At 44.6% G+C, this 20,955-nt stretch overlaps 1 non-coding gene across 1 annotated transcript; it reads right to left on the bottom strand.

Moving 5' to 3' along the window:
- Positions 1 to 4,720: 4,720 nt before the first annotated feature.
- Positions 4,721 to 4,884, bottom strand: LOC134409010 (U1 spliceosomal RNA). The gene has a single exon (XR_010026145.1). It is a non-coding gene; the product is annotated as a U1 spliceosomal RNA (small nuclear RNA).
- Between the last annotated feature and the right edge of the window lie 16,071 nt (positions 4,885 to 20,955).

Here is a 20,955-nt window from a genome sequence, read left to right as displayed (position 1 = left end):
TTGAAGCCGAATGCCTCCAAATGAACAATTGTTTCTCTTTTCCTGCAGATGGCTCTTTCCAAAGACCCCTTTGTCTTCTTTTTTTAATACCCCCTCCCTTCCCCAGTATCACACTGTACATCAAAACTGGTTGTGCCACATTTATGTTTTTTAAAAAGCCACATATTTATATACCCTCTGTCAAGTAGTGCTGTTTAAAAAGCCTAGAGCCCTCTGCTTCACCTTTCAACTTCCTGAGGAAAAGTGGGGCCTGCAGGATTCCCTGCTCTAATACACCTAAGAAAAATAAATAAAACTTATTAAAAAGAAAGAAAGTGCAATCCTATGCATGTTTACTCAGAAGTAAGTCCCACTGAATTTAATGAGGCTTACTCCTTTGTAGGCGAATATCAGGTTGCAACTGATGCCACAAGTCGCCGTTACATCTCTTAAGGTCTGTATTGATCAAGGATAACCTTAGATGTAGTCCTTTCACTTTCTAAAAGAACTTAAAAGGAAGTGGTCTTTTAAGTCTATATGACCCAGCATCTTCAGAGTTGCTTGAAGAAATGAGGCATGTTGATCTATTGCAAGTCACAGTCATGGCCAGAACATGGTCTGTCACATAAGAACATCAGAAGAGCCCTGTTGGGTCAGACCAAGGGTCCATCTCGTCCAGCATTCTGTTCACATGGTGGCCAACCAGTTGTCCAAGGGAAACCCATGACTAGGACATGACTATAACAGCACCCTTCTGCCCATATTCCCCAGCAACTTACTGCCTCTGATACTGGACCTAGCACATGGCCATTAGGACTAGTAGCCACAGATAGCCTTCTCCTTCAGGAATTTGTCCAACCCCCTTTCAAAGCCATCCAAATTGGTGGCCATCACCACATCTTGTGGTAGCGAATTCCATAATTTGGCTTTGCACTCTATGAAGAAGACCTTCCTTTTATCTATCCTGACTCTCCCTCCAATCAGCTTCATAGAATGACCTCCAGAGCCCTTCAGTACAGGAAACGAGCTCTAATAGGTGGTGGCAGGTGGCAGTGACTCCTCCTCCTCTTCCTTTTAGGCCGCTTGAAAAAGGAATTATGGCAGCCAGCCTGCCAAGGCTTCAGCCCCATAATCCACCATTTTAAATGAAAAGGTTGTAGGGTTCCCCCCCTTAACTTTTGAAAAGCAGCAAGCTACACCAATCAGATTCTGCCTTGGGTGGAGATATAACGGATGCAGGCATGGGAGCAGCATAAAAACCACCCCTTCATTGCTCTTGTGATCTTATGGGCCAGATTTCCCCAAAGCTTGGTTAAAACTTTCATCTATTCCTAGGCCTTTGACAGAGACTACATCATGCCAGTCCTTTTACAGCTTCATTGGCTGCCAGTCCAGGTCTGGGCCCGATTCAAAGTGCTGCTATTAACATTCAAAGCTCTAAACGGCTTGGGTCCAGGTTATGTGAAGGAACGGCTCCTCCCATATGTGCCTGCCCAGACCTTAAGATCATCCTCAGGGGTCCTTCTCCATGAGCCCCTACCAAAGGAAGTGAGGCAGGTGGCTACTAGGAGGAGGGCCTTCTCAGCTGTGGCACCCCGGTTGTGGAACGAGCTCCCCAGAGAGGTCCGCCTGGCGCCTACACTGTACTCCTTCCATCGCCAGCTGAAGACCTTTTTATTCTCTCAGTATTTTAACACTTAATTTTAACTTAAATTTTAACTTTGCTGTTTGAATTCCATATTTTAATCTATATCAATTTCTGCTGTGTGGTTTTATCCTGGTCGTGCTTTTTATATTGTATTCTGTATTTGTGTTTTATATTGTTGGTTGTTTTATTATGCTCTTCGTGGTTTTTAATTTTTGTGAACCTCCCAGAGAGCTTTGACTATTGGGCGGTATAAAAATGTAATAAATAAATAAATAAGATTAAGATGAGCTTCTTAATTTAGGTTGCATGTTTAGACAGAAAAATCCTACAATTCCCAGCATTGTGGGACTTGTTTTTCTTTCTATACATGCATGGGGTTGCCTTCTTTGTTGTTTTATCACATCGTGGTATTTTATCACAAATTGTTTCTAGCTGTTTTAAATCATTTAAAACTCCTGCTGGACTCTCTCTCTCTCTTTCTTTCTCTCTCCTCCCTCCCTCCCTCCTTGACTCCTTTTCATTGTGTGTCATGTCTTTATTAGATTGTAAGCCTGAGGGCAGGGACTGTCTTTTTTTTGCTAAGTGTAAGCCGCTCCGAGAGCCTTTTTTGGCTGAGGAGCGGGGTATAAGTATGATAAATAAATAAAAATAAATAATAAATCATTTGATTCAGTTGCTGGTTGCATTGAGTCAGGATTGGTTGCTGTCTTCTGCCCACCCCTGCGCTGTGGATCTGAGAGCAGTCTGGGGTGAGTTGTCATTGCCTTGACATGACGCAACTGAGAACCTCCAAATCAGCCTGGCTTTGTTCAAAGGAATTCCTCATTCTGGCCAAGATCCTCTGCTTATGCTCTTCTCCCCCACCATGGAACATATTGCAACAATAATACCTAGGTTAGAGAGGTGGCGGGGAGTTCCATCCATCATGCATCTCTGGGCGTTAAGCTGTAGGGAGATCTGAGTGATGAATCTGTCTCTTTGCGACATTTTTCTCCTTGGTGCCAAAGCGCAGAGATAAGCGATCAACAGGTGAGGCCAGGAGGTTTGAGAGTCCAGTGGTGCTGTGCTGATTGACACCAACTTACACGCAGGCCTTTGAGGGTGTCGGTGTGGAGTCTGTTCACACTCATAACTCATTTTCACACCAGAGGAGGGAAGGCCCAGATGGAGGTGGGTAGATGCACAATTCTGAAATGCAAAGCTATCCCCTGGGACAGTGCATTTAAAATAGGGTGACCAACTGTCAGGATTTCCCCGGATTTGTCCTGGTTTTTGTTCTTTCCATGGTGTCAGGGGGGATTTTCTATAATTTTCAATAATGTCCTGGAATGACACACCTTCCCCTTTAATGACACACCAGTGAGGGAGGAAGCAGCAGCCAGGCACCTTTCCACCGTGCCTGGGTCCAGCTCCAGCTGAGAGCCCCCTCCCTCCTGCTACCAACTGTCTCTGCAGAGGCCAGCAGTGAGGGAGGAAGCAGCAGCCGGGCACCTCTCCACCGTGCCTGGGTCCAGCTCCAGCTCAGAGCCCCCTCCCTCCTGCTACCAACTGTCTGTGGAGAGGCCACCAGTGAGGGAGGAAGCAGCAGCCAGGCACCTCTCCACCGTGCCTGGGTCCAGCTCCAGCTGAGAGCCCCCTCCCTCCTGCTGTCAACTGTAACTGCTGAACTTTCCAACTAAGATTGTAGTGCCTGAATTTGCTTTCCTTTTCCCCCTCCTCCTCCTCCCTCCCAATCCCCTTTCCTTTTGTGTCATGTCTTTTAGATTGTAAGCCTGTGGGCAGGGACTGTCAAGAAATACTTTTGTAAGCCGCTGTGAGAGCCTTTTTTGGCTGAACGGCGGCATAAAAATCCTTAAATAAATAAAATAAAAAATAAGGCTGCCATTAGCATGGCAGGAGTGAATGACATGCTTTCTTGAGGCACATCATTCCCCCACCCCGAGCTCCAATTGAGGTCTTAAAGGGGAAAGTGGGTCATTCGTGGACATTATAGAAAAGGCCCCAACTGGAGTGGATGGTGGTGGTGCAGAATGAAATCCTTTCCCCTCCTCCACTCCAATCGGGTTCTTTAAGGTGGCGGGGGAATAACGTACTTTCTGCAGGACTCAGAAAGCTGCTTCCCCACATACACACTAGGTGTCCTCTTTTTTGGTTTCCCAAATATGGTCACCCTAATTTAAAAGCCTTGGCCAATCACGGGTGAGAGGAGGGAGATAAATACTCTTTTTAAAAACACAGTAATGGTTATTTCTATTCATTTCCTGATTGCTATTTATTTACTGAAGAGAAAGGGAAAAGATCCACCAACACTCTTGAAGCTGAGTGCACAATATATAGGGAGCCCAATGTGTTGTGCATATACAAAAAGCCTCAATTCGATTTAACCAAGCCAGCAGTCATATAGTAAGTGTCAATGGACATTTAGCAAACATTTACTAAATATTTAGCAAAGTTACTGGTGATTAATAAGGACAAATACATGTCATCAACATGAAAGTATACAAACAAGGGAAAATGTATAAATGTAATATTAAACTATGACTCCAGATTGTATGCACCATTTCGAACTTCGTCAATAATACACGTTTTCAGTTTTCAAAAGTTAAGCATTCACCATAACATAAAAGCTTTCACCATAACGTAAACTAAAAGCTTGGCATGTTGGCTGCAGGTTTTAACTCATGTGGTAGACTGTTTGCTGAAATACAGTAATGGTTATTCTATTCATTTCCTGATTGCTATTTATTTACTGCAGGGGGTGTGATGTCACCTCTATCACTATCTGTCTGCTGTTCAGGTGCATCATTCTGAATATGAAGAACTTCGGAAATTCTGTTTTAATGATCTGCAATGAAATACTCACCCATCTGCACTGGCCAAATTCGATAGATTCAGCTGTTCCTATCATCATGAGAGAGCTTCGGCTATTAGGCGGTATAGAAATGCAATAAATAAATAAATAAATAAATCATTATTATTACTATATTTGTATACTGCCCCATAGCTGAAGCTCTCTGGGCAGTTTACATAGGATAAAAAACACTTAAAAACAATATACAAAAATTTTAAATCACAAAAACATACATCTTTTTTTAGAGGAAAGCACAAACGCAGTCTCCGACTCCCACAAATTATGCAGTCAAGTTTCCCGCATTTGAGGAAAACGCAGGGTTTAGCACACCCAAAGTGCAATAGATGATCCTCACCCTGGGAAAACCTCCTTCATGATCAAGGTGTCTCCCCTGCCGGGTAAGTACCACGATGTATCTGCCTGCCATAGAGCTGTTAAAAGATGGGGAGCCTGTCAAAAAAAGAAAAAAGAAGAAAAAAGGAGGTGGGTACAGGAATTCACCAGCAAAATAAGGTTGAATATCCAGACTTTGAAGAGCACTCAAAGCACAAAGCACTCCTGAAGGAGAAGGATATCAGTAGCTACTAGTCCTGATGGCTCTGTGCTACCTCCAGTATCAGATGCAGGCCTTAGTTAGACCTAAGGTTTATCCAGGGATCGTCCCGGGATCGTCCCTGCCTGCTCCCGGGATATCCTGTGTGCCATTAACATGAACAGGGTTGACCCCGGGACAATCCCGGGATAAACCTTAGGTCTAGCTAAGGCCGCAGTCTGCCTATGTGCACCAGTTACTGGGGCACATGGGCAGGAGAGTACTGTTACACTCACGTTCTGCTTGAGGGTTGCTGAGGGCAGCTGGTTGGGCAGCACATGAACAGAATGCTAAATTAGCTGGACCCTTGGTCTGACCCAGCATGGCTCTTCCTATGTTTTTAAAGCTCTGGACCTGGGTTGACAGATGGATCTTTCCATTTCGGTTCATCGCACATTCTATTTATTTTCAAACCTTCCCCCCCCCCCCAAATATGGAGAACTTTGTGGATTTTGGAAAATTCATCAGAACATAGAGAAATTGTGATGAGTTTGATGACCACAGCAGGACTTCTTTGCCGAATGGCAGTGGTTGTGATTATGCCTTACCATTTAGAAAAGCTTATAGTACAGAAGAGGTAGGGCTGTGTGTGTGTGTGTGTGTGTGTGTGTGTTTTGGACCTGTTTACTTTTGAATTGCAGATGCCAAATGCCTTATGCACGCATGGGCCTTTGATTTTAACAAGTGCAGTTGTTTTCTGATACCTCTTTACTTATTCAAACTCCCTTGTTGACTTTCACCATCCTCCATAGCTGCTGTTTGAACATTCCCTCTGCAAAGAACACATCTCCCATTTTTCTTGGAAGCACAACACAGGGCTATCAACTCCTTTTCCTGCAGGGAAGAGCTGCTTCACCTTGTACTTTTAGGTTGATGTTTGGAACATCAGTGAGCGAATGTATTGATTTAATTTAGGTGTGTAAGATGACTTTATTGACTAAATAAACTCGGCAGAATCTGCATGGCTGAAAACATTTGAGGAATGTTTACTACTTCTTTATATTTCATTTAACAAAAACCCACTTTTGACACACTACTCCACATATTCTGGTAGCAGCACTCACTAACCCCAACTCCTTCGAATCTAGGACAAACACTCTGAGATTAAAATATCTCACAAAGAATACCATTTTCCGGATTATTTGGGGGTAGTCAGTTCAATTGATTTGGATTAAAATGTGTAGCAAAGTTGTCTCTGAAACTCAGTCCAATGGCTTCTAGATATTAAGTATATTTGGGTCTGATTGATCTGGTCTAAATTGAGGAATGTGCTACTTTGATGATGATGATGATGATGATTATGAAGAAGAAGAAGAAGAAGAAGAAGAAGAAGAAGAAGAAGAAGAAGAAGAAGAAGAAGAAGAAGAAGGAGAAGAAGTAGTCAGTGTCCTCACAACCGCTTAAATGTTTAGAGCAGCATTTCCCAACTAGGCACCTTTCAGATGTTTTGGACTTTAGAGTGTGTGCCTTCATTTCTGCTGAATATTTATGTTATTATTTATTTATTTATTTATTTATTTATTTATTTATTTATGCATTTATGAATTTATATCCCACCTTTTTCCTTCCAAGGAACCCAAGATGGCATACATAATCCTCTTCCTTCTCTCCATTTTATCTTCACAACAACAACCCTGTGAGGTAGAGTGGGCTGAGAGTCTGTGACTGGCCCAAAGTCACCCAGTGGGTTTCCATGGCCAAGTGGGGACTAGAACCCGGCTCTCCCGACTCCCAGTCCAACACTTTAGCCACACTGGCTCCAAATCAATCAATCAATCACATCAAGCAGTGCTATCTCCACAGCATGGAGATCAATATTTATTACCTGCTAACTGCACATCAAATTTGATGTTAAAAGGCATAGCTGCAGAGGCTGGTTTAAAAGTTGGCAACCCTATGCCCCTAGAAACAGGAACAATGGAAGCTGCCTTATACTGAGTCAAACCCTTCATCCCTCTAGTCCAGTGTTGTCAACACTGACTGGCAGCCATGGCTCTCTAAGGCTTCAGGCAGGAGTTTTCCCAGCCCTACCTGGAGATGCCAGGCATTGAGCCTGGGTCCTTCTGCATGCAAAGACTACCTGGCATTGAAGTGCCTGTTAACCATTGAAGAAATCAAGGTAAATACTTCTAATTTCACCCCTGAGTCTCTTCGTCTCTCCTTCTCTTGGTTTATTTGTTCTTGCCGTCAGACAGCGACATTGTCTTTGTCATGACGGAGGGTGACAACAGTGATGTGATGTGATTTATATCCCCCTCTACCTTGTGACCGCCTTGAAGGTGGGTGCCCCCCACACACCCCTGGCCTTTGCAGCCCCCCTCCTCTCCCCCAGCCCTGACCAACCAGCCCTTTCTCCCCACCCCCCTAGTTCTGGTCGGAGTAGCATGGAGTATCATCTCACATGTTCAGCTGTGGGGTGACCCTGTATAAACCCTGCCGGCGCCAGCGTTTTCCTTCCTTTTTTACAGCTGTCTCTGGACTGGGCTGGCGATTGGTCCGAGGGCATTGAGAGTGTTTTCATGGTGGAGGTGCAACTAATTGCTGTATCAGCTTTATTCAGAACTTTGGGAGGAGAAGGGGGGGGGTGTTTTCCTTCCACTGTGCTAGCAACAGCAGTCTGAAGACCCAGGAGGGATGTGACAAAGAATTGAGTCTCACGGCCCACGTCTTGTCTTTTCTCTTAATGCTATATTTCTTCTTCCAGTGGCAGAGGCAAAAGAACTGAGCTCCCTCGGAGATGCATTCAAGGAGGCAGAAGAGCTTGGATTCTTATGACCACAACTGCAACCCAGATTGCAGATTGTAGTTTGTTTTATTGACGCTTAGCCCCAGAATATATGTTGTCGCAATATAAAGACAAAGTGGTCTTTGAGCATGTGCAGAACAGAGGAGGGGAGGAATTTCCTTGGGCCATGTATGACCCATTGCAAAAAAAAAAATGCATTACCAAAAAAATGAGGACAGCAATCACTTGAATTATTCCGATTTATATGTATAGGTGCGAATGTAGAAATAATAACTAGAGTTTAAATTAGAATATAATATTATTATTATATTTATTTGTATCCCACCTTTTGCCCAATACATCTTTCCATAGTGCAGGAGTCTGACTAGCTGATCTGTGGGCCTGCTCAGTCTGTAGTCCAGGCACTAACAGTTGATGGGCAACTCCCAGGCTCACGCTGGTCTCTCTTATGGTATTTGACTTCAAAAGGGACTTGGACCAGATGACCTATCAAAAAGAGGGTAAAATCCAATTCTGGAGAAGCTCTCAGGGGACACCTGCTGATTTCAGTATACTGTGAAAGACACAGGAGCAAGATAACCATTTTTTTCCAGACAGTTGGCAACCATATCACATCAATTTATCTTTCCTTTAAAAAAAGGGGGGGGGGATTTGCACCTATGAAGTACATATCTACTGAGTACACATGTCCATGTTACAATTTACAATACTTACTGTCAAACCAGTGAGTTAGCCAAAGATAACCACATTGTCCAAAATAAGGAGACACACCCCACCCTGTGGCGTTACAGCCCACAAGTCAGTTCCCTAATGTATGTCTAGGATTTGTAAGTCTTTTGCATTTAGAATGTTGACCTGAATGGGTGGAGATTGAATATCTTAGGAGGGCGGAGGAGGATATATATTCCCCTCCTTATTGTTTTACTATGATTTTATTAGATTGTAAGCCTATGCGGCAGAGTCTTGCTATTTACTGTTTTACTCTGTACAGCACCATGTACATTGATGGTGCTATATAAATAAATAATAATAATAATAATAATAATAATAATAATAATAATAATATAAGGGAATGACTGAGGTTATGGGTGGGTGGTTTTAAAGTACTTTGGTTCAAGGGGAGAATTAGAGAATTTAACACTTAATTTTATCTTACATTTAAATTTAGCTCTTCTAATTCTGTATTTTAATCTTATATCGATTTCTGCTGCGTGGTTTTCTCCTGGTTGTGCTTTTTATACTGTATTTTGTATTTGTGTTTTTAGGTTGTTTTAGGTTTTATTATGGTTTTAATTTTTGTGAACCGCCCAGAGAGCTTCGGCTATTGGGCGGTATAAAAATGTAATAAATAAATAAAGGATCAGGGTAAAGAGGGTTGTCTTTTGAGTGTAGTGTGCAGATAGTCAGTTGGGGTATATTAAATAATCCTGATAATAAAGAATGTTCAAGAGTGAAGGTGTGAGAGAAAGGAAAGCGTGTATGAGAAGAGAGAAAGGTTTGGATGAGAGGTTTTAATAAGGGTCTGACAAGTTTTATTTTGAAACAAAGTTTGTGAACATTGATATAAATTTTTATTCAGTTTGTTTTACTGCCACAAAAATCCCACGTGTCTCCTTGGCATTTATCATCTGCAGTTATATACATATAACACCCGTTCTGACATCAATTCTCCATCAGCACATATAATTCACAGCACATTATTTTATTCCTGAAATTATTCCTGCTTAACCCCTTTCTCCACCTAGTTTGTAGAAAGGTGGTGTTTGTCCCTCACCTCAGGCTCATAAAGTGGGGGCGCTTAGCTTGGGCAGGGAGTGTCTGCGGACCGGCCTGTGGTAAACAGCCTGTGTCGTGGCACCCCCCAATAAACTCCCTACTTTAAAATGCACTTGAAGCCTTTAAAACAATTCTTCAGAGGCTTTAAGAGGCTCCACTGTTGGTTCCCATTTTTATTTATCTCCCCTCTTCCTTTCCATAAGGTGTCTTTCTGTCTTCTGCCATCTGAATCCGTCAAACAGCAGGGGTCCCTCAACAGAAGCTCATTTGGTGATTGCCCCCTTTGGCTGGGGAAGGAGGGAGTGTTGGTTTTATCTCATGGGTTTCTAATTTCATTCAGATGTATGTTTTTTCTACAGATTAGGGCAAACAAGAGAGGATGCAGTACATCTACAGCCAACTGGAGACAACTTAGTAACGCTCCCTTCCCAACACATCCTGCGATGTTTGTCAATTAAAGTGTAGCAGGACCTTCTCTTGTCATCCAATGTACAAATAGTCAGGTACATATAATGCAGACCTCACTGTTGGTCAAACTCTGAATGTCATCAGACGGATGGATTTTTGCATTTTCCTATTGTCGTCACGGCCTCCTGCTGTTGTCCCTGGTTTCGTTCGTCTTTTGGACATGTTTCCAGGGAGTTTTGCAACCGAAACTGAAGAAGCCAGTTAACAAAGAAGTAATAAGCAGTTAGTTGAAAAAGATCAAGCCTTGCCATGATTTAATGCAGCTCAGCAACTCCAGAACTGCAGCTATAAGTAGACAGTGCGTGCCTGGTTCTTGCCCCTATGCTTCCCCCCTTTTTTTTAAACTCTCTGAAAAGCAACATTTATCAAAATAAGCAAAATATGTGAGGTATGGAATGTGGTTCATGGGGGGAGCATGTAGGTCTTTCTTGGTAGATTGGTAAATTAAAACATATGGCAAAGTGTTGCAAGGAAGAACACACTACTGACTGTATTACTCCTTCTTCTTTTTATTGGTTAATCCCTAATAAGAACCAGCTGGTAATAAAGCAAGGGAGTTCATGGGAACCCACCCTTTGTTGAAAGTAGAGTCGGTGTCAATACTAGAAACAGATGAGTACACATATATACACACAAGAAAGCCAAATGTAATTGCCTTCTGGAGGTCAGGTTACATTAAGACCCCAGTGAACTGAGGTGAGACATTGGCCACCGAGAGTGACAGGGTACGAGGCAAGCTTTTCTTTGTGGGTTCATGCATCTTGAAGGGATGGCCACCACTGGTGTCCTCTAAGTTTCATAAAAAGATCTGGGTGTTATCAGGATGCACCTATATTGTATGTGTTTATTATTTACAACATTTTCATATCCCACTGTTCCTCTGTGATGGAATGCAAAGTGGTGACTTCCTAAGAAGGCTCCCATCCAGGTGATGACCTTACCCAGACCTGCTTAGCTTCACCAAGGTAGTTGATCATAGCCTAGGGATGTCTGTCACCCAGAAAGCTGACCCTTTGGGGGTCCATCAGAATTCCAGGGTGTGCTCACCTCAGCTTGCATTTGTGAGCTGAGTTGTGGGTTTGCCCTGAACTCAGGGTATTTTTAATGTATATTTTTCATGTGTGTCATCCATAATTTCCACATTTTGTGCAAACTACGCAAATTTGTGCAGAATGCAAAATGTTTGCAAATATACACATATTGCGACTGTAATTTGCTCAATTTTTTTTAAAAAAGGAAGAAAGCCGAAAAATGTGAAAATCCACTAGCTGGTCCAACTTGCTTCAGGCTGAGTTGGGCCAGCTAGTAGGAGATGAACGGAAGAGAAGCTTGTTGAGCTCCAACTTGTACCTGGATTCCACCAACATTCCTTTCATAGCACTGGAACCAAAGACAACTAAGAGGATGCACAGGCCAAAGGGTTACTGAAATGAGTAGGGTTTCAGGCAAGAGTCCTTCCCAGTCCTACTTGGAGATGTTAAGAGATTGAATATGGGCCCTTTGGCATGCAAAGTGTGTGCTCTGCCAATGAGCTAGAGCTTTGCCTAGAGCCATCTACTGAGCTCATGCCTGGGGGTGGGGTCACCTTTGGTCTGGGGCCCAAACAGCTCGCAGCTTGTGCTCCTAACCCAAGGGGTGTTGAACATCTTTCAGCCCGAGGGCCAAATTCAATTTTAGAGAAGCTCCAGAGTGCCACATTCCCCTTTTGGGCAGGTCCCAAGACAAAGAGGGTGGGACCAAAATACTCAAGAGTCCAACATATTTTGGCTGAAAGCTCTAATTGCCAGTAACTAAGCTAGGGTTTCAGAATGGGTGTATGTGTGTGAAAAGGTCCAGAAACCACCCAGTGATTGGTGGTCAAGGAAAAGGGACGGGGAGCTGCAAAAAGGGGTGTGGTCAAGAGGGGAACCCTGGAGGGCTGGATTGGGACCCTAGGTGGGCTGGATTTGGCCTTCAGACATGAGGTTCTACACCTCCACCTTAACCACTATTTTACAAATCTGCATGTTCAATTTCTGATCCAACAGGATTTTCTCTTCTTTCCTTGCCCATGGAAGGTTTTGAAAGACAAATGGTAAATCCCAACTTAAGTCCTACTTAGAGTAGACTCATTGAAATTAATGAGACTTCAATTAGTCATGATTAACTTAAATTCAATTTATTTCAATGGGTCTACTCAACATAGGACTTACGTTGGATTTTACCCAAAGTTGGGAGTGGTGTGGGGGGGGGGGAAGAATTCTCAAAAGAATTCAATTTTTTCCCCTGGTGTTGCTAGTTTAACTTAATGGCTTTCAAGAAACTGTCGTTACCAAAAAAAAAAAAGAGGAAAGGAAGATGTCACTAGGGAAGGAATTATTAGCATCCAATTTAATAAAATCCATCGCAGCCCCTTGTCTCCTTAGAGGCATTGTAAGAGAAGCATTTGGCCTTTCCCAAAGTAGGATTCTAATCTGAAATGAATTTGTAGCTAATTCAACCTGTAGGCCAGTGACTTTGGGATTTCCTAGATAATACAATCCAGACAGTAATGTTGATGGATGCTAGAGGCTCGCCTATGTAGTAGTCGTAAGGCACTGTCAGAAAAGTGAGTGATGCATTTTTGCTCAACCAGAAGTAATCTCCAGCATACTGGTATATTCAGCTCTCCTTCAGAAATGCATCAGGATTACTTACTTTGTCTTCCGTATGGGTTTTCTCATATGGTACCTTTTACTCTCCCGGGTTAAAATTTCAGACGCATGGTTTCATAGAACTGTCAACTCAGCTACCTTAACTCACCATTTGCCTAACTTAAAACAACGGTTATTATACACTCTGAGGCATTCATTGCCATGCCCCACCCTAGGAATCATATCCAGGATCTGCCATTTGCAAGAGGAAGGGACCGCCTATGAAAAGAAGTATTCCACTTGCTGAAGGTCTTTCCACCCAATTTAAGGGGATTATCCCCACACACACCACAGTTCAGTCCATCCATCACTGTCTCCTGACTCTCTGTGTAACATTTTCAAGTGTCTGAAGGAACTGCCATGGGAATGAGGCAGCAGGAAAGTCCACTTCCAACAGGACAGTTGATCCAGCACAAATTTGGATCCAACACTAGGTAAACATTGAAAAGGATGAATGGGTGAGAATTTCATTCAGTTTGGTTTTTTTTGGGGGGGGGAACTTACCAAAATTCACAAATGTCTTCATGAACACAATGGAGAAAATGTGGTTGGTGTGTGTGTGCTTGTGTGTGCGTGCGTGCGTGAGAGAGAGAGAGAGAGAGAGAGAGAGAGAGAGAGAGAGAGAGAGATTCATCCATCCAGGAGCAGGTTTTTGAGTGCTTAGCTCTTAAAAAATGGTTTTAATCCCTATGTGTTCAAACATAATGCTAAATTAGTTACCACCTCTCTTTCTCTCCCTCTCTCTTTCTTCTGATTCCTCATCTTCAACAGCTACATGGCAAGCAGTAGGCAATACATGTACCTAGTGAATTTGGCTGGTCCACATAAGCAGGCTGAACAGAATTTGAGTAGATGTAGTAGAAAGCAAAACTGACCAATTCGTTCCATTCTTGGTGTAGAGTGGGAGGAGGAATACACCTCCCAAAGAGGCAAATAAATTCAACTTGGCTCTACCATGTGATTCCACCATGTGATTCCACCATGGAATCAATTTAACCTATAAAGCCCTACATGGCTTGGGACCACAATACCTGATGGAATGGTACTCCCGACATGAACCTACCCGTACATTGCGCTCAACATCTAAGGTCCTCCTCCGAGTGCCTACTCCAAGGGAAGCTCGGAGGATGGCAACAAGGGAGAGGGCCTTCTCAGTGGTTGCCCCCCGACTGTGGAATGATCTTCCCGATGAGGCTCGCCTGGCGCCAACGTTGTTATCTTTTCGGCGCCAGGTCAAGACTTTTCTCTTCTCCCAGGCATTTTAAGCAGCATTTAACAACGTTAAGTTTGTTTTTAATGGACCCCCAGAACTGTTGTTTTTAAATGGATACTGTTGTTGTTTTTATGCTGTTTTTATGTTTTTTAAATTTTTGTGTACTTTTAATGTTTACTATTTTTAATTGTTGTAAACCGCCCAGAGAGCTTCGGCTGGGGGGCGGTATATAAATGTAAATAAATAAATAAATAAATAAATGTAATTCCGCCATGTGATTTCTACCATTTGATTCCACAGGTAGAAACCAAGACAGCTTGCAAAGAGGGATTCTTGCAGGTGGTGTAGGCCTACATAGGCCTTCCTGGCTCTGCCCTTGGCAACATCAGTAGATACCAGCTGTGTCTGAGGATTACACCAGCCACATATCTCTCCACCATCTGGGGATGGATGCAATGCCAACACTACCCAAACCTACCCAGATCAGGCGGATGGCATGGCATGGTTTCAAGGAACAGCCCCAAGCTTCGTTTTCTAATTATCTTCAGCAGAATTGTACCAATGAAGATTGGTGACTGTCTGTGCTCTCAGTCTATATAGATTTACAGAATTTAGAAAATATAAAGTCTTCTGAATTCAAGCCAAAGTTCTGCCACTCACCTCATAAATCTGAAGCAACTCCCTTAACCTTGGAGCAAGTTCGATGAGCAAAAGGAAGATTTGGCCTGTGATGGGACAAAAGGATTTCTTTCAGCATCCATATATTCTCTCTCAGTAGAGGCCTGGAGGTTTTGCCGTGACACTCTTGGACATGTTCATAAAGTTATGTTTCACTGTGAGAAGTCCTTTAACCTCCCCACTCGGACTTGTCATAATTATTCAAGTACAGCCTTAACCCCATTTCGAATGATGGCTCCCATACGCGCTATATACAGTACAGGATGCAATGCAAGACATTCATTGGGTTACCTATTTCCATGGTGAATTTCTCACACATTCCTAGACAACAGTGCTTATATTCAAGCGAAAGAAGGGAAACTTCTTTGATTTTGAAAACAAGGCAGGGCAGACTTGTTACAGAATAAGGGGATACTTGGTGTCGCACATGGAACATTAAAGCCTTCAGCAATGGGTAATAGTGGCAGCTGCTGGCATGGAACAGACACACACACACATTCAAGCGGTGATCCATAGCAAGGGAACTGAAGTGGTGTTGATGTGATCCATCCATATCCAAGACCCACAAGGCAAGGAAGTACCATGGATAGCTCCCAGTGAACAACTAGTTCCAACGAGGGATGAAGGTGAACTGAACCCTTTCCATCCTCTGCCTCTGGTCCACCCCTTCTATGCTCCACCCCTTCTATGCTCCACCTCCTTCTATGCTCCACTCCCTTCTATGCTCCACCCCTTCTATGCTCCACCCCCTTCTATGCTCCACCCCTTCTATGCTCCACCCCTTCTATGCTCCACCTCCCTCTGTGCTCCATCCCTTCTATGCTCCACCCCTTCTATGCTCCACCCCCTTCTATGCTCCACCCCTTCTATGCTCCACCCCCTTCTATGCTCCACCTCCCTCTGTGCTCCATCCCTTCTATGCTCCACCCCTTCTATGCTCCACTCCCTTCTATGCTCCACCCCTTCTATGCTCCACTCCCTTCTATGCTCTACCCCTTCTATGCTACACCCCTTCTATGCTACACCTCCCTCTGTGCTCCACACCTTTGGTTGGAGAACTACCGGTTCTTAATGGGCCAACTTTCTGGCCTTCTCCTTGGCTCCATGGCTTCCTGCCTTGTGCACGTCCTGTGCATCAAAACTGCATGGTAATGCAGGAAGTACTTTACTCCTGGGGCTCTCAAGGGGAGGGGCTCATGAGGGTCCTGCTGTGGTTGGGCAGGGCAGGGCTTGGACTTGCTCTCCTTGCTCGGGTCCATTTCTTCAGCCAACGACATGGCAGCCTCTGGCTCGGCCAGCCCTTCCTCCAGCTCTGAGCTTGAGGTGGGGGCTGTGAGAGATACAAGGCCTGGGGTTACCAGGGTGGGGAGGAAGAAGAAAGAAGCAAAGGAGGAAGACAGTCAAGGGCATGGCTTGGAGCAAGACAGATTGGGATCGCTGTGGGATAGAAGGATGGTGGGCATACACCATCCTGCGTGCGCCAGTTGCTGGGGAAAATGGGTGGCGTTGTGCCTCAGTTTGGGATAGAGCCGGAAGGAGGAACAGCTGAGCCTGGGAGTGTTTGGGGAAGGGCCCCTCACAGGAAGAGGCAGAAGCTAGCTGCAGGCCAATGCAGCTGACTTCTGCCTGTTCCTATGAAGGGTCACTCCCCAAACACTCCCAGGCTCAGCTGTTCCTCCTTCCGGCTCTATCCCAAACTGAGGCACCGCAGGTGGGAGGCTGCTGTTGCACCATGTTCTGCTTTCTGGGTTCCTTGTCGACAGCTGATTGGCCACTGTGTGAACAGAGTGCTGGACTAGATGGACCCTTGGTCTGATCCAGCCTCAGGGCTCTTCTTGTGTTCTTACTACCATTGTTCCTGTTACTCACCCAAGAACAGGTGCATTTAACCCCAGGGCCAGGAAACAAATCTGGCCCACTACAGGTTCCAATCTGATCCTCCAGGGTTACCCAGATGGACACTCCCCCTTCCCCTAACCACACCCCTTTTACCCTTATGGCCCGTCATTGGGGGGCTTCCTGGCTTTTGCAATCCCCCATCCCAAAGGTTTAAATGCTCGTCCTGAGGCTTAGTAACTGACAATAAGAGCTTCAGGCTAAAATTGGCTGGTATTCTTTTTGCCTTCAACCCCTCCCTTTTCCCTTCGGCCCCACCCACTGCTGGAATGACACCCCCAACCACTGAGAACATCTCTGAAATTGAATTCAAGCCTTGGTCTGAAATAGGTTCAGGACAATCTGATTTCAGGAGAGAGTGTCTCTGCCCTCTAAATCCCTGAACCAATTTTATCCCTATCTTTGCTTCTTACAGAGACGGTGGACATGGCTTTTTAATAACGTTGTCATTTGTCTGTCCAGCTACTCACAAGCATGCCACTTAATGACTCCCTGCCCTGAGGGGCTTACAAAACTTGTGGATGTGCATGTGTGTGCCGTACAGCGTGCCGCGTCCCCCACCCCACCCACCCCACCCCGCGCATGCACCCCCTGGCTAAGCAGCCTGTCAGAATTTCAAATGGGCCTTTTATCTGCAGGCCCACATGTCGGCTGGGCCAGCCCATGAATCAGAGAGGTGTGACAGGGTCTGTGAACTCCCACAGTTCACACACAGCTCTGCCAAATCTAGGCCTGAGCAGGGAAGCGAACTATTCCGCAGCCCCAGTCTTTCTAGGAAAAAAATCTCACGTTATCAGACTGTCTCCAAGCCTTACTTTTCCATGCCAGAGGTTAACAAGAAGATGGTTGCCGCAGAACTTTTGACGGCTCTTCATCTCTAATGATTAATTTGACAGATGTTATCCTGGCTTCAGTCCAGTTCGTAATGGGGAACTCTGCCGCTGCCGCTGAGTGCATTAAGAATGACCTACTTACGTCTGTTGGCCAAGATACTGTAAATTTTATATGAGTTGCAGCAGTGTGTGTGTGTGTGTGTGTGTGTGGCGGACTGCACTTTTTCTTTCATGGAGATGGAACTCTAGAACTGTCTATTAGCAGGGTCTGATAAAACTGGGCTGGACGATGAGACTACTAGTCCTAATAGCTATGAGCTACCTCCATTATCAGAGGCAGTATCAGAGGAACCAGTGCTGGGGAACATGGGTGGGAGGATGCTGTTGCGCCTTGTCCTGCTTGTGGATTCCTGGTTGACAGCTGTTTGGCCAATGTGTGAACAGAATGTTAGACTAGATGGACCCTTAGTTCAGTGGTCTTCAACTGGTCCAGACCCAAGCCTCATCTCAGACTCCCAACCTGCAACATGGGACCCACTTTCACAAGTTCACAATTACCCAACATGGCAGCAACAGCTTTGCCACGAACCATCTGGGCTGATCTCATGAACCACTTTTGGGTTGTGACCCACCAGTTGAAGGCCACTGCCTTAATCTGATCCAGCATGGCTCCTCTCATGTTCTTACAGGCCACAGCTAGACCTAAGGTTTATCCTGGGATCATCCAGGGTTCGCCCCTGCCTGAGCACTGGATCCCCTGTGTGTCACCTGGATGAAGAGGTTTGACCCCTGGACGATCCAGGGATAAACCTTAGGTCTAGCTACGGCCACAGTCTTATGTTTCTTGTTTGGGGGCACCAGTGGCACCTAGCTCTCAGAAACATGGGAACTGCCTTGCAGGATCCAAAGAAGAGGCCTCCTCACCTTGCAATCTGTTTCCATCAGAAGACAGCCATAAGCTCACAAGCAGTGGTGGTCAGGAGGGGTGAAAGGGTCCCCAAACCTTCCTTCCTTAGCTCGTGCTTTTTGTTGCTACTACCTATTTCACATCAGTGATGGTGTTTCTCACAATCGCTAGAAGTCTTCTTTCTTTCTTTCTTTCTTTCTTTCTTTCTAATGGCACCATGCGATGATGTGCTTTAGTGGTAAATTTTGAAGTGCAAGTGCTCATTGTGACAACCCCCATAGCGATGCCTCCAGGGGGATTCCCAAAATGCAGGTCATTGTGTTCTTCTGTATAAGAGGTTCAGGACCTCAGGACCATGGGCTAAATACAGGCCACCTGGGATTCCACTCCAGCTCTATGGGATTCCCCAGGTGGCCATTCCTTCTACCCTGCCTCCTCCTTTCCCTCCATCCACTGATGGCTCTGTGGTTTCTTGGCTTTTGTGCTCCTCCACTCCATTGGAATGTGTCTCCTAAGACTTAGTTATTGGCAATAATAAGAGCTTTAAGTTAAAATAGGCTGGTCTTTGGGGTCTTCGGGCACACTCCCTTTCCCTTTGCCCTACCTCATTTGGCCTTCAATCCCACCTGCCATTTGAACGTGGCCCACCGGTCAGAGTCCATTAATTTTGGAGCTTGCGACGTGAACAACAACAGCGACAACGAAGAAGTGTGTCTGGCAGCATGCACACATTTGAGAAATGCTCAGTTCTAAACTTTAAGCAGTGGCAGAAGAATGCAAACGTGTCAAAGCTGCACACAACTGATCTGTACATTTGGAAAAGCCTGCACAAAAATACACAGGGATTTTCATGCGGAAACGAAACGAAACTAAGCTCGCAAACTGATACAGATTTGGGGCCGAATGAGCTTCGAGATGGAATTTGGGGGACTTTGGCAAGCTGGGATTTTTGCTGAGCTGGAAAGTTGCATTTGGCCAACTTTCACCCCTACACACACACACACAATAATAATAATAATAATAATAATAATAATAATAATAATAATAATAATCCACCCCTCCATTCTGATCGAGGTGGGGTACAACAGCAAGTATAAAATACATAAAATTTTAATCAAAACACAGTATACATTATTAAAACTTCCTAAAAACATACTAAAAACATACTAAAAACATCCTAAAATTCCACTGGATACGCCTGCCGGAAGAGATCAGTCTTTATAGCTTTCTTAAATGCTAAAAGACTGTTAAGTTGACAAATCTCCTCCGGCAGGCCATTCCACAGTCTGAGAGCAGCAGAGGAAAAGGTCCTCTGGGTAACAGTTGTCAATCTAGTTTTTGCTATCTGAAATAGATTCTTCCCAGAGGACCTGAGTGTGCGGGGTGGATTGTACAGGAGAAGGCGATCCCGCAGGTAGCCTGAACCCAAACCATGTAGGGATTTCAAGGTGATAACCAATACTTTATACTTTGCCTGGAAACTAATTGGCAGCCAGTGAAGAGATTTTAAAACTGGTGTAATGTGGTCACCCCTATTTTGAACTAGTTGAAGTTTCCGGACTAGGCACACAGGTAGCCCTATGTAGAGCGCATTGCAGAAGTCGAGCCTCGAAGTTACCAACGTGTGTACTACCATCTTTAGGTCTTCCGACTCCAGGAAGGGGCGCAGCTGACATATCAGCTGAAGCTTAAGATTGTTAAAATCCCTTCCTCTTGTTGCAAATAAGGTAGCACGATTGGCACGGGGAGTGAGGGTGGGGATTTTGACTTGCCATTGTAGAAAACAAAACCAATAAAAGTAAGAGCCATCAATCACTCATTAAAAGCCTTATAAAAGGAGAAGATTGTAACCCATTGCCTATATAGTAAGAGCTTTGGTGACAGTCCAATGGGTCACGAAAGGAGCCTGGGGAATCACAACTGAGAAGGCCGTCTACTCCATTGCCACCTGTCTCACCTAACAAAGACAGAGGCAAGCACCTGATGGAATATTGGATGGCAAAATGCAGTGTTCCCTAGTGGTGATCGCAGGACGAAAGATCTGGTTAGTTAAACAAGTTTTATTTTATTTTATTGAACTAGTTTATATTTGCATGACAGATGTAGCCCAAATGGACACCCGGGGAAGTTTGAGTGATTTATCTGCCTTTTTAAAAGTGATCTTACTGGAAAGGCAAACCTCTGCGGACCCATCCCTTCATTATCCCTGGGACGCTGAAGCCGCTCTAAGCCGTGTCTGAAACTAAAATAATATTTTCTTCAAATGGTGCCTTTGCCAAACTCAAAGCAAAAAAGAAAAAGAGAGAAAGAAAAGGACATTTGCTTGGCTCCGGCTGGGGTCACGTATGAGGCTCTCGCGCGCGTAAACCGAATAAATATTTCAAAGGGGGAAAGAAAGAAAAAATCATTAACCTTTTGTCATTAATGTTTGCGGCTCTCTGAGCGGCTCCGTAGTTTGAAGGAGCGCACCTGCCAAAATAAGCATCAAACCTTGTTACCCTCTTAGGGACAACCCTGTTCCATAAATCACCGCCTTTCAGTGACAGCTAAATGTGTTTTATATCACATAGAGAGCCTGTGTTTATGAATGTGAGATAAAAAGGGTTTAGCCAGTGCAAACACAGAGACTACTGTGTAACGCCTGGCGCTCTCTCTCTCTCTCTCTCTCTCTCTCTCTCCTTTCTCCCCTTGAGTGA

Source organism: Elgaria multicarinata, chromosome 14, assembly GCF_023053635.1.
Source record: "Elgaria multicarinata webbii isolate HBS135686 ecotype San Diego chromosome 14, rElgMul1.1.pri, whole genome shotgun sequence".
Taxonomy (NCBI): domain Eukaryota; kingdom Metazoa; phylum Chordata; class Lepidosauria; order Squamata; family Anguidae; genus Elgaria; species Elgaria multicarinata.
Note: the sequence above shows the minus strand (reverse complement) of the source record. Positions and strands in the feature narration are given on the sequence as shown.